The sequence below is a fragment of the Scyliorhinus torazame genome, chromosome 22 (genome assembly GCF_047496885.1).
Source record: "Scyliorhinus torazame isolate Kashiwa2021f chromosome 22, sScyTor2.1, whole genome shotgun sequence".
Taxonomy (NCBI): domain Eukaryota; kingdom Metazoa; phylum Chordata; class Chondrichthyes; order Carcharhiniformes; family Scyliorhinidae; genus Scyliorhinus; species Scyliorhinus torazame.
The window spans coordinates 51,298,326-51,314,986 of NC_092728.1; the positions used below are offsets into that span (position 1 = coordinate 51,298,326).

General features: G+C 41.6%; 1 protein-coding gene and 1 long non-coding RNA gene across 2 annotated transcripts in view; one reads left to right on the forward strand and one right to left on the reverse strand.

The window, feature by feature from the left end:
- LOC140399084 (uncharacterized) overlaps positions 1-4,885 on the reverse strand; it is a 43,722-nt gene extending 38,837 nt beyond the window's left edge. Inside the window, exon 1 of the long non-coding RNA XR_011937621.1 lies at positions 4,800-4,885. This is a non-coding gene — a long non-coding RNA (uncharacterized lncRNA). The remainder of the gene's footprint in view (positions 1-4,799) is intronic.
- Positions 1-16,661, forward strand: part of LOC140399083 (neural proliferation differentiation and control protein 1-like) — a 271,068-nt gene that overhangs the window by 169,097 nt on the left and 85,310 nt on the right. The window lies entirely within an intron of this gene.

Genomic DNA, 16,661 nt, shown 5'->3' on the forward strand with positions numbered 1-16,661 from the left:
TGCTGAGGGAAATGGAGGGAAAAGCTGGGTTCTTATACCGGCATTTCTGGGTGGAGTCCAGTAGGTGGCAGATCCTATCAGGACCTGGCATCCCTCCACCAATAGCCTGTCGGCACGTGGTGTACCGTATTACCCCTAATACATACCACCACAGTGTACTTGTGCAGGAAACTTGTTTTCCTTATCTTTTGAGGGATAGTTCCCAGACATAGTTGGAATTTTATGCTCCAGTGGCAGGAATCATGGTGGGCATGAGAGCAAGATTGGGCAGGAGGCCAAAAATAAATTTTCTGACTACTGGGGAAATTAGTTTTTAATCTTGTTTCTTGACTTTCATGGCGGGTCGTGAAGCATGTCAGGAACCTTTGCATCTCGTGAATGTTCAGTTAAAAGGCCAATGCACTGGAATCTTGTTCACCTTCCAAGTGAGGTGCTCTGCTGGTGGGAATTTAGCATATCCTGTTTCACGACTGTATAAGTGGTGTGCAGTGGCAAAGTACACTTTTTCTTGGACTTTACAGGCAACGGAACTGCTTTTGCCACCTTGGGGACTGCTCTCTGGTGCCTGTAGCCAAAGCTGGAAATGGTGCACAGGTGGAAGAGTGGAGCGGAGACTTTGCAGGGGAAGCAGCCGAAAGTTGGAAGCGGGGGGTGGAAGGGTGGAGGGGGGCGGGGGTGGGATAGCACTGGGACTGCGGCGCTGAGGACCCGGGTTTGAATCCCGGCCCCGGGTCACTGTCCGTGTGAGGTTTTCATATTTTCCCTGTGTCTGCTCGGTCTCAATCCCACAGCCCAAAGATGTGCAGGATAGATGGATTGGCCAAGCTAAATTGCCCCTTAATTGAAAAAAACAAATTGGGCACTAATTTATTTTTTTAAACTTTGCCTGTTCCTCTGCCTGCATTTCAATGGCATTGTTCAATATGGCCACTTAGAGGTGAGACAAAATACTACATCTTTCTCAGGAGGTTTTGAAGTCTAACCGGAACGAAAAGAGACTCCTAATCACGAGTGCTTTTAACCATTTAGCTTTGGCATTGGAATGCCATCTTTTTGCAGCTTTGTAGGTCCAATAGTTTTGAGAATGATCAAATTTGATTTGAGCAATTAAAGAATACATCTAAAAATGAACAAAATCCTGAGCTGGTTCTTGCGCAGTCCTGTACAATCTATCACAAAGGTTCATTGAACTGTTGGGTAGCCAAGAAGACATCAATGACTGAAAAATGCAGAGTTTAGTATTCAGATAATTTTTAAAATCAGAATTGGTGTATGTGTCTGTGCATTCATAAACAAGAAAATAACAGAAATAATGCTTTTCCCATTTAAGTATATCTTGTGCAATATGGGAAGATTATACTTAAATCAAGCGGTGTCAAAACAAGTTCTAAAATCCTCTACTGGCTGTGATGTCTGGAGTATGTCAGATGTCTGCTGTCATAGCCCTGTTCAATCACTGTACTTGGAAACACTAATGCAACTATATCATGCAACTATATAATGTTTCTTTTTACTGTTGGACTAACACCTTGCTCCTTTCTGAACATATTCTAACACCCCTGTTACAGATGTGTTTCTTCAAACTTCTGAAATCAAACTTCAAAACATCAAATCCAGATGAGAATCTTCCTTTTTAAGGTTGTGAAGGTTAAGTCATTATGTCAGATAATTTGACCCATTTAATTACCTTTCGGTGAGTTTCAGGCTGCTTCTAAAATGTATGAGCAATCTTATAACCTACCGCACTTGTCAGTAAACTACTCTCCAATTCTATTAAAGATCTTTTTCAAGTACTGCTCAGGTCAAGTCTTTGTCTTGAAATCTTTATAGAACAGTTAAACTACAATGTCAGTTTGGTTCATCATGAGAAAAGCCATTTGGGCTCTTCTCCCTGAACCCGGGCATCCATAGAAATGCAAGAGTCATTTGGAGCATGTATTCTATCAGTACGACTCCCAATTAGTACTGGTGGATCAGAGTAAAGTACCCTCATTGCAGTGCCTAATCTCTGAAATATATTTTTCCTCAGAAAATCTTGAGCTTTACCCAGGAGAGAAGCAACATTTAAGAGTATGAGAATGGGCAGCACAGTGGTGCAGTGGGTTAGCCCTGTTGCCTCACGGCACTGAGGTCCTAGGTTCGGTCCCGGCTCTGGGTCACTGTCCGTGTGGTGTTTGCACATTCTCCTCGTGTTTGCGTGGGTTTCGCCCCCACAACCCAAAGGTGTGCAGGGTAGGTGGATTGGCCACTTAATTGGGGGGAAAAAATGAATTGGGTACTCTAAATTTACATTTTTAAAAAAGAGTATGAGAAGAGTAAACATTTTTTAAAAATTGGATGGGAAATAAGGATACTAGTTTTCTAAACTGTTCACACTAGTCCGTATCTGCATCGAGGCTCCATTACATGGAACAAAAAGTACAAATCCATTTGAATCCAACTAGGATATTCTAATCCTTTCAAAAGAAAAATAATGGAACGTGAATTGCATTTTAATATTAATGTTCAGAACTTGCTGAAATGAAAACCGCTTTTAGAAATATTAATGGTTATTTACAAAAGAATTTTCCATTGCAGTGCTCCTTTGGAACAAATTATTTTCATTGTGGCAGCTTGACTGCATTGTTCCAAGGAGAACTGACAGCACAGATGGTCCAAGTACAGAAATCACTAAAAGCTAGTGGACAGGTACAAAAAAATAATTTAAAAGGCTGGTGGAATAGAACATACAGTGCAGGAGGAGGCCATTCGGCCCATCGAGTCTGCACCGACCCACTTAAGCTCTCACTTCCACCCTATCTCCATAACCCAATCCCCCCCCTCCTAACCTTTCTGGTCACTAAGGGCAATTTATCATGGCCAATCCACCGAACCTGCACATCTTTGGACTGTGGGAGGAAATCGGAGCACCGGAGGAAACCCACGCAGACACGGGGAGAACGTGCAGACTTCGCACTGACAGTGACCCAGTGGGGAATCGAACGTGGGACCCTGGTGCTGTGAAGCCACAGTGTTAGTCATTTGTGCTGCCCCGTTGACTTTTATCTCAAGGATGTTTGAATTCAAAGAAATGGAAGTTAGTGATATTAACCGTGCAGAGTTTTGCGGTTAATTAGATTTCCTACAGTGCAGAATGAGGCCATTCGGTCCATTAAGTCTGCACCAAACCTCTGAAAGAGCACCCTACCTAGGCCCATTCCCCCTGCCCTATTCCCGTATCCCATGCACTAACCATAACCCCACCTAGCTTGCACATTTTTGAACTGTGTGAGGAAACCCACGCAGATGGGGAGAAAGTGAAAACTCCACACAGTCACCCAAGGTGGGAATTGAACCGCCCCTGGTGCTGTGAGGCAGCAGTGCTAGCCACTGTGCCATCCTAAATTCTCCAAATAGCTTGGAAGGTAATGTAGTGCAGATTCATCAGAATGATACTAGGACCTGGAATTTGCACCTTCTCCCTGTGTCTGCATGGGTCTCACCCCCACAACCCAAAGATGTGCAGGGTAGGTGGATTGGCCACGCTAAATTGCCCCTTAATTGGAAAAAGAAAATAATTGTGTACTCTAAATTTATCTTTAAAAAAAGAATGATACCAGGACTGGAAGGGATAACTAATGAGGACAGATACAATAGACAAGGCTTGTCGTCCCTTGAGTATAGAAATTTAATAGATGGTTTAATTGAAGTGATTAAAGGAGTTAACAGGATAAATAGAGAGAAAGGGGCATTAACTTAAAATTAGACAAGGTTGTTCGTGGATGAAGCATTTCATGAAACCAAGAGTCGTGGAACTCTTTCTCATCTCTGTCCTAAAGTGATGCCCCCTAATTTTAAAACCGTACCCACAAGTTCTAGACGTCCCCACAAGAGGAAACAACCTTTCCATCTCCACCTTGTTAAGACCATTCAGGATCTTTTATACTTCAATTAAATCACCCCTCACCCTTGACTCCAATGGAAACCAGCCCGGTCTGTCCTACCTTTTCTCATACGACAGCTTCCCCATTCCAGTCTAATAAACCCTCTCTGAACCGCCTCCAGCACATTTAAATGCATCCTTAAATAAAGAGATCAAAACCTTACACAGCATTCAAACTGTGGTCTCACGGGTGGCGTAGTGGTTAGCATGCTGCCTCACAGTGCCAAAGTCCCAGGTTCGATCCCGGCTCTGGGTCTCTGTTTGTGAGAAGTTTACACATTCTCCTTCTGTTTGCGTGGGTTTCGCCCCCACAATCCAAAGATGTGCAGGGTAGGTGGATTGGCTGCTTAATTGGAAAAAAATTAATAGGCTACTGTAAAAAAATTTTTAAAAATAAAAAATTTAAAACTTCAATAAAAACATTAATGAGGTCTCACCAATGCCCTGTGCAACTGAAACATAACATTGTTTTTTAAAATAAATTTAGAGTACCCAATTATTATTTTTTCCAATTAAGGGACAATTTAGCATAGCCAATCCACCTAACCTGCACATCTTTGGGTTGTGGGGGTGAAACCCATGCAGACATGGGGAAAATGTGCAAACTCCACATGGGACAGTGACACAGGGCCGGGATTCGAACCCAGGTCCTCAGTGCCACAGTGCCAGTGCTAGCCACTGTGCCACATGGCGCCCTGAAACATAACATTGTTGACCCTCACTGGTTTCTGTCTCCGTGAGGTAACGTAATGTCTGACTGAATAACACTGAGTCAAATATGCAAGTAAATCTCTCTTTATTGCTAATAGACACACACAGTTACGTATAATTGCTTACTAGCTTTAAGGCTCACTACTCAAAGCACAAAAGATACTACCCCTTCAAGGCATGGCCAGGCGCTTGATTGGCGGTTGTCTCTATTCACTGAGCCCCTGCTCAGGTCCTTGTTCTTTCTGTAGCTGTTGGTCCCAGGTTGTACACTGGCTTTGTGAATTCTTGGTCCATTCTTATACCTTTTCCTCATGAAGGTCCGTTTATACATTTGTTATTCGTTAGCTGTTGCGGTTAGCTATTTTATGCTTGTTCAAGCAGTTTAATCTCTGCACATTGGCCTACTTCCTCTTATCAGAGGTAGATGTAATGTCTTATCTGGTGGCTCAAGACATTGTATTGTTCAGTCTTATGGCCTGTCAGGTCAGCAAATGCCTTTTTTTGGTCTTGTGGCCTTCTGACCTGTAATGTCAGCAGAAGCCATTTTGGTCCTGTAGATCCTTTGCCCAAGCCCTGAGCCTACAACATCCTTTTATGTTCAATTCCTCTCTTGATGAAGCATAGCATTCCATTAACCTTAAGAACAATTTGCTGTACCTGCATACTAAAGATTTGTGACTCTGCCTCTCTGAATTCTGGAGCTATTCTGTTTAAGTAATACTGCTTTCTTTTCTTCTTGCCAAGCTTCACGTTTTCCCTCATTCTCCGTCTCAGATTTTTGCCCACTTACTTAACCCATCTATACGAGTCTGCAACCTCCATATGTCCTCTTCACAACATACTTACCTACCCGCCTTTTTGTCATCTGCACATTTAGCTACCGTGCCTTCCCTCCCCTCATCTAAGTAATTGATATATATATATATTGTAAAAAGTTGAGGATCCAGCACAGACCCCTGTGAAACTCCACTCATCACATCCTGCCATTCAGAATAAGGCTCGTTTATGCATTCTATGGACGGGATTCTCTGGCTGCGTTTCCCCAGGGACCGGAGAATCCCGCCAGAGGTCAATGATGTTTTCTATTGTAGTTGTCTCACCCGTGACATTCTTGCGGTGGGCGGGGTGGAAAAATCCAGCCCTTTATTTTCTACCAGCCAGTCAATCTTCTATCCAGACTCTTAAGTTACCTCCAACACTAAGTTTTTATTTTCCGCAATAACCTTTGACATGGCAACTTATTAAATGCGTTCTGGAAATCCAAGTACAGTACGTCTGCAGGTTTCCCTTTACATATAACATGTATTACTCCTTCAAAGAACTCCGGCAAATTGGTTAAACATGGTATCATTTTCATAAAACCATGTTGAACGTTCCCGATTACCTGGTGCTTTTCTAAGTGCCCAGTTGTACCTCATTTAATGGTTGATCCCATCATCTTTCCCACAAAAGACAGCAAGCTAACTGGCCTATAGTTTCCAGTTTTCTCCCTCCTTCCAAAACAGAGGGGATATATTTGCTACTTTCCAATCTGATGGAATCATTCCAGAATCTAGGGAATTTTGGGAAATTAACACCACTTTATCTCATTAGTCACCTCTTTTACCATCCTAGAATAAATTCTATCGGGACCCAGAGACTTGTCAGCCCACAACTCCCATCAGTTTGCTCAGTACCGCTTCCATATTGATTACAATTCCACCAAGGCCCTCTCTCCATTTCACCTCCTGATTTGCAGCTATTACCAGAATGTTTTTTATAGTCTATAGTGCAGACTGAAGCAAAATATTTGATCATTTCATCTTTATTTCTTTATTTTTTTAAATTTATAAATTTAGAATACAAAATTTTTTCCACAATTAAGGGGCAATTTAGCGATGCCAATTCACCTACCCTGCACATCTTTTGGGTTGTGGGGGTGAGACCTACGCAGACACGGGGAGTATGTGCAAACTCCACACGGACAGTGACCCATGCCAGGATCGAACCTGGGACCTCGGCACCGTGAGGCAGCAGTGCTTGCCACCATGTACCCCACTTCTGCTATTTCTTTGTTATCTATTATTAACTCCATTTTCACCCTCTTTACTTTTTCCTTTTTAAATATCCATAAGAACTCATACTGTCCCTTTTTAACCTTCTAACTAGCTTTCTCAATCTAATTTATTTCTCCTAATTAACCTTTGTCATCCTCTGCTATTCTTTATATTCGGACCAATCATCTGACCTGCCATCTTCTTGATGTGAGTACGCCTCTCCTGGATTCTGACCCAGCGACAGTGAAGCAACGGCGATGTATTTCCAAGTCAGAACAGTGAGTTGCCTGGAGGGAAACTTAAACGTGGTGGTGTTCCCATGGGTCTGTTGCACTTGCCCTTCACTAAGTTTGGAAAGTGCTAAGGAGCCTTGGTGAGCTGCTGCAGTACATCTTGCAGATGGTAAACACTGCTGCCACTGTTCATCAGTGGTGGAGGGAGTAAATGTTTGTGGGTGGGGTGCCAATCAAGCAGGCTGCTTTGTCCTGGATGATGTCAAGCCTTGAATGTTGTTGGAGGTGCTCTGACCCTGACAAGTAGAGAGTATTCCATCACACTCCTGACTTGTGCATTGTTGATTGTGGACCTTTGGGAGTCAGGAGAGGAGTTACTTGCTGCAAAATTCCTAGCCTCTGACCTCTTGTTGTATTTATATGGCTAGTCCTGTTCATTTTCTAGTTGATGATAACCCCCAAGGTTGTTGATAGTGGGAGGTTCAGCAAAGGTAATGTATTGAATGTCAAAGGGTGATGATTGCTTCTCTCTTGTTAGAGATGGTCATTGCCTGGCACTTATGTGGTGATGTTACCTACAACCTCCTATCAGTTCAAGCCTGGATATTGACCAGGTCTTGCTCCATTTCCTACTTCTGATCTTTTCTTTTGATGTAAAGAAAGTCATTGATGAAGCAGCTGAACATGGTCGGGCCGAGGATGCTACCCTGAGGTACTCCTGCAGTAATGTCCAGGAACTGAGATGATTGACCTCCAACATCAACGACCATCTTGGTTTCACTTCAGCGAACTCAGCTTTCAAGCTCACATAGTTGCCCTTGTTTAATTTTAAATTACTAGTCTTCCTCGTATTTATATCGTCTTGCATCAGACTGGATGTAAAATTCAATCATATTGTGATTGCTGCTACCGAGGGGTGTCTTCACTCTGATGTCATAATAGGGGCGACATGCGGCGCAGTGGTTAGCACTGGGACTGCAGCACTGAGGACCCGAGTTCGAATCCCGGCCCTGGGTCACTGTCTGTGGAGTTTGCACATTCTCCCCATATCTGTGTGGGTTTCACCCCACAACCCAAAGATGTGCTAGTTAGGTGGATTGGCCATGCTAAATTGCCCCTAAAATTGGAAAAATAAATAATTGGGTACTCTAATTTTTTTTTTAAATAATAGGGGCAGCATGATAGCACAATGGTTAGCATAGTTGCTTCACAACGCCAGGATCCTAGGTTCGATTCCTGGCTTGGGTCACTATCTGTACGGAGTCTGCACGTTCTTCCTGTGTCTGCGTTAGATTTCTTTGTTATCTATTATTAACTCCATTTTCACCCTCTTTACTTTTTCCTTTTTCCTTTTTAAATATCCATAAGAACTCATACTGTCCCTTTTTAACCTTCTAACTAGCTTTCTCAATCTAATGCTGTTCGGTGATTTGGACATTCTGAATTCCCCCTTGGTGTACCCGAACAGGCACAGGAGTGTAGCAACTAGAGGATTTTCACAGTAATTTCATTGCAGTGTTAATGTAAGCTTACTTGTGAAATAATAAATTATTATTAATTAACTCTGTCACATTACACAATGCTAAGTCTAATATAATCTGCTCCCTTGTTAGTTCCAGAATATGCTGCTCTAACAAACTATCTCAAAAACATTCTAAGATCTCCTCATCCAGGATACTATTGCCAATCGGATTTTTCGAGTTTACATGTAGATTTAAAACACCCATGGTTATTGCTATCACTTTTATCACAAGCACCCAAGGTAGATGGAGTTACAATTCGATCACAGTTGATCTGTATCTTATGTTGCCACAAGTTCAAGGGGCTGAATGTCTCACTCTTAATGTAAGCCTACTTGTGACAATAAAAAAGATTTATTATTATTATTTATGTTTGGACAAAAATGCGATTGTAAGATTATTCATATCTCCCAGTTGAATCAAATTACATTTTCATGATATAGGAACTTTTCTTTGAAATGCTATTAACGGAGTTATTGTCGTTACTGCAATTGCTGGGAACTTCTCCTTCTCCCCGTCTTGTAAAATGTGAATGTCATAGACTACACACGCAATAGACCTTTTTAGTCATCTCTTTTATGGCTCCCAACACGCAAATGTACACCCACATTCCACTGCCTTCCAAGGCATCTTGTTCTGTTGCTGACTTTATGATGCGCAGCTGTTCCTTTATTAGATATTGTCCTCAGAATAAATGTACCAACGTCTAGCTGACTTTTCACCCTAAGGACCGTACTTCTCACAACTTTATATGTGGTGCTGGATCGCTATTAGGAAATACATTTTTGTCTTTCTGTGCACCAGTAAGTATTTGACTACTGCTTTCTAGATCTCATCCATATGAAATCAAAAAAATTGATATTTTTTTAAAATTGCTCCTCTCTGCCCACAAACCATAATAGAACGGAAATCCGGCAGTAATCATTGAAGCAGTTGTGACATACTAAGTGTCAGCTGAAAGTCTGAGGAGCTCTCCCATCGGAACAGTCTGATTAGGTTACTGCATTGTGATTATTTGTTCTCTACAATGCATGCAGACTATTATTTCCTAGTAATCAACTGCAGATAATCGTTTGTTACACTTGCAAATGATTACTATCTCAATCTCTTGATTAAATTATAGTCTCTAATCATGCTTGTGTATTTATTGTATTCTACATACACTGTCTGAACCTTGGATCAGATTACAGCAAGTAACTCGTACCAAGATAATTCTTCTGTGTATACCTTTCATTGGTTATTAATGGAAAGCTTTTTCTTTCTTTCCCTTTCCTGCTGAGATAAATATGAATGAACATTATTCACTGATTTAGCTTATTTTCTAAAAGCGTTCCTGTTTCTATAATTCTTTTCCACAAATCAAATTGAGCAAAAGAATAGTCTACACCTGATGATTACAGATGACCTTTCCATCTCTAACATCTTTTCCAATATCCATCAAGAAATGCTGCAGTGGCAGTGTTTTAAATGCTTGAACAAATTAAGCATTGTGCAGTTTATTTCTCATCAGGAGTCAGTGGAATTGGGCAGCACGATGGGGCAGTGTTTAGCACTGCTGCCCCACGGCGCCGAGGACACTGATTCGATCCCGTCCCCGGGTCACTGTCCATGGTGAGTTTGCACATTCTCCCCGTGTCTGCGTGGGCCTCACCCTGAGAACCCAAAGATGTGCAGGGTACGTGGATTGGCCACGCTAAATTGGGGGGAAAATAATTTTTTTTAAATGAGTAAGTGGTATTGCTCCTGTGGCTGACGGTTGTTATTTTAACACGGCTGTTTGTTTGTTTCATTATAAATATCATGGGTTTGTCTATTTAAATTAATTTGGGTTGCATTTTGAAATCTCTATCTGTGCATCAAGTCAGCTCAATCTGATCAGAGTTACCTGCAAAATTTACAAAGTTGATTTAAGAGCATGTTCTGGCTGGGCCGTGGAAAAGAGCTGAAAAGGCTGATGAGAATTATCACCACTGAAATTTTCTTGCTTGAATTACAGGGAACATCTTGTAAATCATGTTCTCTTCTTTCTTCTTCCCTCCCTCCTCTCCCCAAAATGTCAGGTTTATTTTTGGGTTTCCTGCAGTCCAGGCACTCTGGTTGCCTTGGTTGATAACACAAACAATGTACACGCCAACAAGTTGAGTTTCAGGAGCAAATGTTCAATCTTGTGGAGCATCACATTTAAACCTGGTCCTGACCTCTCGATGTCCATGTGAAAACATCCAACAGGAGCTGTTGGATAGAAGGTCAGGAGCAGAAAACCAGCCTGCATTTTATGCCTAATCCTAACTTACTGTCTTGAGCTAGATTGTACTTTCGTGACCAGCTTCCTGGCTGGGAAAAACTAACCTAGCACACGTCATAGATTGAGCTTTGAACCTTTCCAGTCTGTGTGCCTCAGCTATTCTTTCGATAAGCTTTCCAAACCATTGGGACAGATATACTAGCTTTTGTTTTGTCTTTTATAGTATCTCTCTCTCTGACCTGATCCCACACAAAAACTGTTATCCATAAGACCATAAGATATAGGAGCAGAATTAGGCCGTTCGACCTCTCGAGTCTGCTCCACCGTTCGATGCGATCATGACTGATCTCATTGTGGCCTCAACTCCACTGTCCTGCTCGTTCTCCATAACTCTTCAACCCATTACTAATTTAAAATCTGTCTAACTCCTCAAATTTACTCACTGTCCCCAGCATCCGCACTCTGGGGTAGCGAATTGCACAGATTCACGACCCTTTGGGAGAAGTAGTTTCTCCTCCTCTGTGTTTTAAATTTGCTATCCCTTATCCTGAGACTATGACCTATGTTCTAGAATGCCCCATAAGAGGAAGTATAAGCTCTACGTCTATTTTACCCACTTCTTTTATCATTTTGTATACCTCCATTTGATCTCCCCTCATTCTTCTAAATCCTAGAGTATAGGCCGAAGCTGTTGGACAAACCCTTCATCTCTGGAATCAATCTAGTGAAACTTGTCTGAACTTTCTCCAATGCCACTAATCTTTCCTCAAATAAGGGGTCCAAAACTATGCACAAAGCTCCAGGTGCGATCTCACCAATGCCTTGTACTGTTACGACAACACTTCCTTACCTTTAAACTCCATTTCTTTAGCTATAAATGACAATATTCCATTCGCTTTCTCATTACCTGCTGTACCTGCATGCTAGTTTTCTGCAACTCGTGCATGAGGACTCCCAGATTCCACTGCACTCGGAGCATCCCAACATCTCTCCCCATTTAGATAATATGTTACCTTTCCATTTTCCAGACCAAAATGGATGACCGGGGGCAGCACGGAGCACAGTGGGTAGCACTCTTGCTTCACAGCGCCAGGGTCCCAGATTCGATTCCCGCTTGGGTCATTGTCTGTGCGGAGTCTGCACGTTCTCCCTGTGTCTGCGTGGATTTCCTCCGGGTGCTCCAGTTTCCTCCCACAAGTCCCGAAAAGACATACTGTTAGGTGAATTGGACAGTCTGACATTGTGTGGGGTCAGGTCAGAGAGAGAGATACTATAAAAGGCAAAAAGAAAAGCTAGTGTAACTGTCCCAATGGTTCGGAAAGCTTATTGAAAGAATAGCTGAAGCACACTGGTGCCTCGGGGCTTTCACAGTAACTTCATTGCAGTGTTAATGTCAGCCTACTTGTGACAATAGAGATTATTATGATTATTACGTTAAACTCCATCTGCCACATTTTGGTCCACACCTAACCTATATCCATTTGTAAGGTTCTTATTTTGCAGCTGACTGTCCCACCTATTTTCGTTGTCAGATATGTCATTAGTCATACTCTGTCACCAAACTCTTGAAAATCTGCAACAGTAGAATATTGCAGAAGCTAATCTGAAATATGACCAGAGAATTCTGGAAACACTCACAAGATCATGCAGCATTTGTGGTGGGAGAAATAGCGGGAAAAGAAAGGTCTACATGTTTTCCCTCTTTCTGGGTTGAAGTACTGAAGTTCCCTTGTCATTTACCTTGTCATCGAGAGATGCTCAATCCTCCCAATGGAAAAACTTTGTAAAATAATGCATTTCTTCACTGGATTTCTTTTATTTTTACATTTATAAATCAAAAACTCCAATGCTACTTGAAAGATTAAAAATACAATTTTCAACTTCCCTGATAATCTATACTTCCTCTTATGGGGCATTCTAGAACAAAGATTAAAAATACAATTTTCAACTTCCCTGATAATCTATGGTTAGTGTTCATAGTTAGTAGCCATGTGGAGTAGGAAGGACCCGGGTTTGATTCCTGGTCTGTGCTGAATTACCCAACCTGAGCTACAGAGGTTCAAAAGAAGTTCTTTGGTTGGTCTCAACTCTTTTATGGGTCCCAGGTGTGGGAAAACAGCCAGGTTTCCATTCTTTTTTTTTTAAATTTAGAGTTCCCAATTCATTTTTTCCAATTAAGGGACAATTTAGTATGGTCAATCCACCTTGCACATCTTTGGATTGTGGGGGCAAAACCCACGCAAACACTGGGCGAATATGCAAACTCCACATGGACAGTGAGCCGGGATCGAACCTGGGACCTCGGTGCCGTGAGGCAGAGGTGCTAACCACTGCACCACCTTGCTGTTCTCTGGCATTTCAATTGAGTTTTGTCTTGTACCAAATTGTAGATACAACATCAAACAGTTCACATATTGAAAATATAGAACCACCGGCCGATATACACATCCTTTGAACAGTAGTAATTGAATTGTGTAGAAGGCATTTTGAACGCACACAAGAGAATCCTGTTTAATGTGCAATTGAAATTCGGAGGTTGTAGCACCTGGAACTAAATTCCTATAAAATAATGCATAATAATCTTTATTGTCACAAGTAGGCTTACATTAACACCGCAATGAAGTTACCGTGAAAAGCCCCTAGTCGCCACATTCTGGAAAGTCCAATTTCGGGACTTGTGGGAGGAAACTGGAGCACCCTGAGGAAACCCACGCAACACTGGGAGAACGTGCAGACTCCACACAGACAGTGACCCAAGCCGGGAATTGAAACTGGGACCCTGGCGCTGTGAAGCAGCAGTGCTAACCACTGTGCTACCGTACAGCGCACTCTAATATTTATACTCTATAATATAGATTCTCTATAATATATATTCTCTATGAAGATATAAATCTTCTCTCCTTGCCCCCTCGCCTTCAAATTGTTGCCTCTAGAGCTTTCCCGTATGCTCAACTATGTTCGTGTGGAAATGTTTGAAGCAGCAGTTAGTGTAATGATCTGTTTTACTTCATGCATTCTCAAACTATTATAATGAAGTGTCATGTGAGTGTACCTTTAAGAAATGGATGTTTAAGCAATGTACCTTTAAGAAAATAGTGATGTCCAAGAGTGGGTGGAGCTGAGCTCAGTTCGGCCATTTTGAGGTTAGTTCTGGGTTTTTAGTTTCAGTTTTGAGACAGCAGCTTGGGTGTGACTCTGTTTTGGCTGTGAGCAGCATGAAGAAAAAGCAAGGTGCTGGAGCTGAAATCAACCAAGCTGATATATCTCAGCCATCCAACAGAAAATATATATTAACTGTAACCTGGTTTTGTGAAGGTGAAGTCTTTTGGATGTGTAAAGGAACAGTTTGCAGGATTGGGTAGTGTGTTGTATTATTTTGGGGTTATTTTTGAAGTAAGGGGTGTTAAGAGATCCAATGTTTATTTAAAAGGTTAATTTGAGTTCATGGAATAAACATTGTTTTGTTTTAAAAACCACGTGTCCATAATTGTAATACTATGCCTGGGGAACATGCCGTGTGCTTCAAAAGCAACAATCCATTAAAGGTGGGGGTTGGTTGAACTCCATGATACGTTTTGGGGTTCTGAAAACACCCCTTCCATAACAGAAGTGTGAAAATTTAAATGTGAAAAATATTTCAAGAGAAAAGATTTATTAAAATAATGTTACTGGTGGTGATGATGGGAAGATGAGGAAAATGAAGGACTCCTTGGCCAAAGGTTGACTTTAGTTTTGGCTCCTTTACTTTCATGGTACATGAGAAAGTAAATCTCAACATCACTCCAAAATCATGTCACAGTTTTATTTGATTCATTGCAACAATTAGTTGGTTAGTTATCCAGGAGATTGCTTGAGAGGGAAGACCAGTCACTTACTTCAGATACAGATATATGTGGTGTGACATTAGTTCAACTATGTGTCTGGTAGCTTCTTGAATTTCACAGTTATTTAAGTTCAAAGCATCAGTAATGGTTTCAAAAGTATTCCTCAAATCAAATATTTCTCTAATCTGCTGGGGCTTTCAAAGAGGTGAAAGGCCACCCCTTTTGATATTAAATAATTCTGTAGTCAGTGAAAGAAAACTTGGGTGGAGGAGTAAATATATCTTTTAAAAAGTTGTAACATAACTTAACACTGATGTTCGGAGCACTTTATTATTTTAATTTTTAAAAGTTAAATAATGAGTGGGAAAATGTGATGTTATTGGTTCTATTTACCTGCTTCAGTACTGTTTAATACACCTGCCAATTAAAGCCTTAAACGTGGTCTAAATTGGAGCTATTCAGGAAGATCATGTGAAGAGAAACTTCGAATCAGAAACCAATGTGAGCTTAATAACAAGCAAAATTTAGGTACAGCATGGTGGTGCCCTGCTGCCTCACAGAACCGGGTACCCGGGTTCGATCCTGGCCCCAGGTCACTGTCCATGTGGAGTTTGCACATTCTCCCTGTATCTGTGTGGGTCTGACCTCCACAACCCAAAGATGTGCAGAGTAGGTGAATTGGCCACGCTAAATTGCCCCTTAATTGGGGAAAAAAAGAATTGGGTACTCTAAATTTAAAAAATAAAATAAAAGCAAAATACTGTGGATGCCAGAAATCTGAAGTTAAACCAGAAAATGCTGGAAAGGTTCAGCAGGTCAGTCAGGCAGCATCTGTGATGTTGGCTCCATGGCGTCCCATTTGGTGGGGGGGGGGAAAGATGGGCTGGAGAATGCTCCTGCGATGTTCCCAGGTAAGGGTTCACCCAACATTTGTCCAGAAGGGGTAACTTCTCTTGAACGATTGTACTGGGCTGGGAGCTATCTGACTAACCGATTTAAGGTGCTAACAGAGGGGTTCTCACCTCCCCCTTCTCTCCCCACTCCCCACCCCCACACACACTCGATCCATCTCCACCCCACCCACCTCCGACGATTCATATATATATATATATATATATATACATATTATATATATAGAAGCATAAATTAAGGATGTAATTAAGTATTGAAATTCTTGGGAACCTTTTTTTAAGCTAGATAGAGTGCAAGATGCATCACTCAGTGCCTTTTCATCGCATGCCAAAGAACACCGCACGCACATCAGACGTCACAGCGTGTCTCATTTTCCAGGTTATAATCACTCTGGCTATTCCGTGATGATGAGACTGTGGCCTTTTCAAAGAACAGCAGCATGTAGCGTAGGAGGAAAGAGCTGACTGAGTCTCCCATTTATTCTTTGCGTGTTACACCTAAGGCAACATTAAAGTAGACATGGGTGAAATGGAGGGAATGCTTACGATGCACTGATTGGAATACATTCTGTAACGCATCAATGATTCAGCTTTAGTTGTGGGCAAGTGTAAGTGAAAGCCAAAGGATTGTTGACTTTCAATCGCTGAGTGCTGCCTTTTTAAAATGAAATCTGCCTGTAAGATTTATTGCTTACTTTCCCCGCACTCCTTTATGACTGCGCCTGAGAATGGGAAGACCGTCTCAGACCTTTCTGCAATTGCTAAAAATTAAAGGCACAGCAGCTGGAAATGTATGAGCGAGAAAAGGGGTGTGTTGAGGGCTGTTCAAGAACTGCATTTGGTAAGAAAGAAGGAGCTGAATTAACATGGCTTCAGGAGGAAAAAAGTCAGTATTTAAAGAAATACTTGCATTTATATAGCATCTTTCATGATTCCCAGATGCCCTAAAGGGCTTTACAACCATATAAGTACTTTTAAAGTTTAATTAATCAGTGTTGTAATATAAGAAATGTAGTCATATTCCATAGAAAAAAGACAATGTAATAACCAGCTGATCTGTTTTAGGTATATTGTTTGAGGGATGATAAATTCTTTTTTTTTTTTTGTACCCAATTCATTTTTTACAATTAAGGGGCAATTTAGCATGGCCAATCCACCTAGCCTGCACATCGGGAAATGTTTATCTCCAAAAAATTGGCGGCGTGCCAACCCTACTTGGCGGCGTGCCAACCCTACATGTGATGTAATGTGGGAATTGT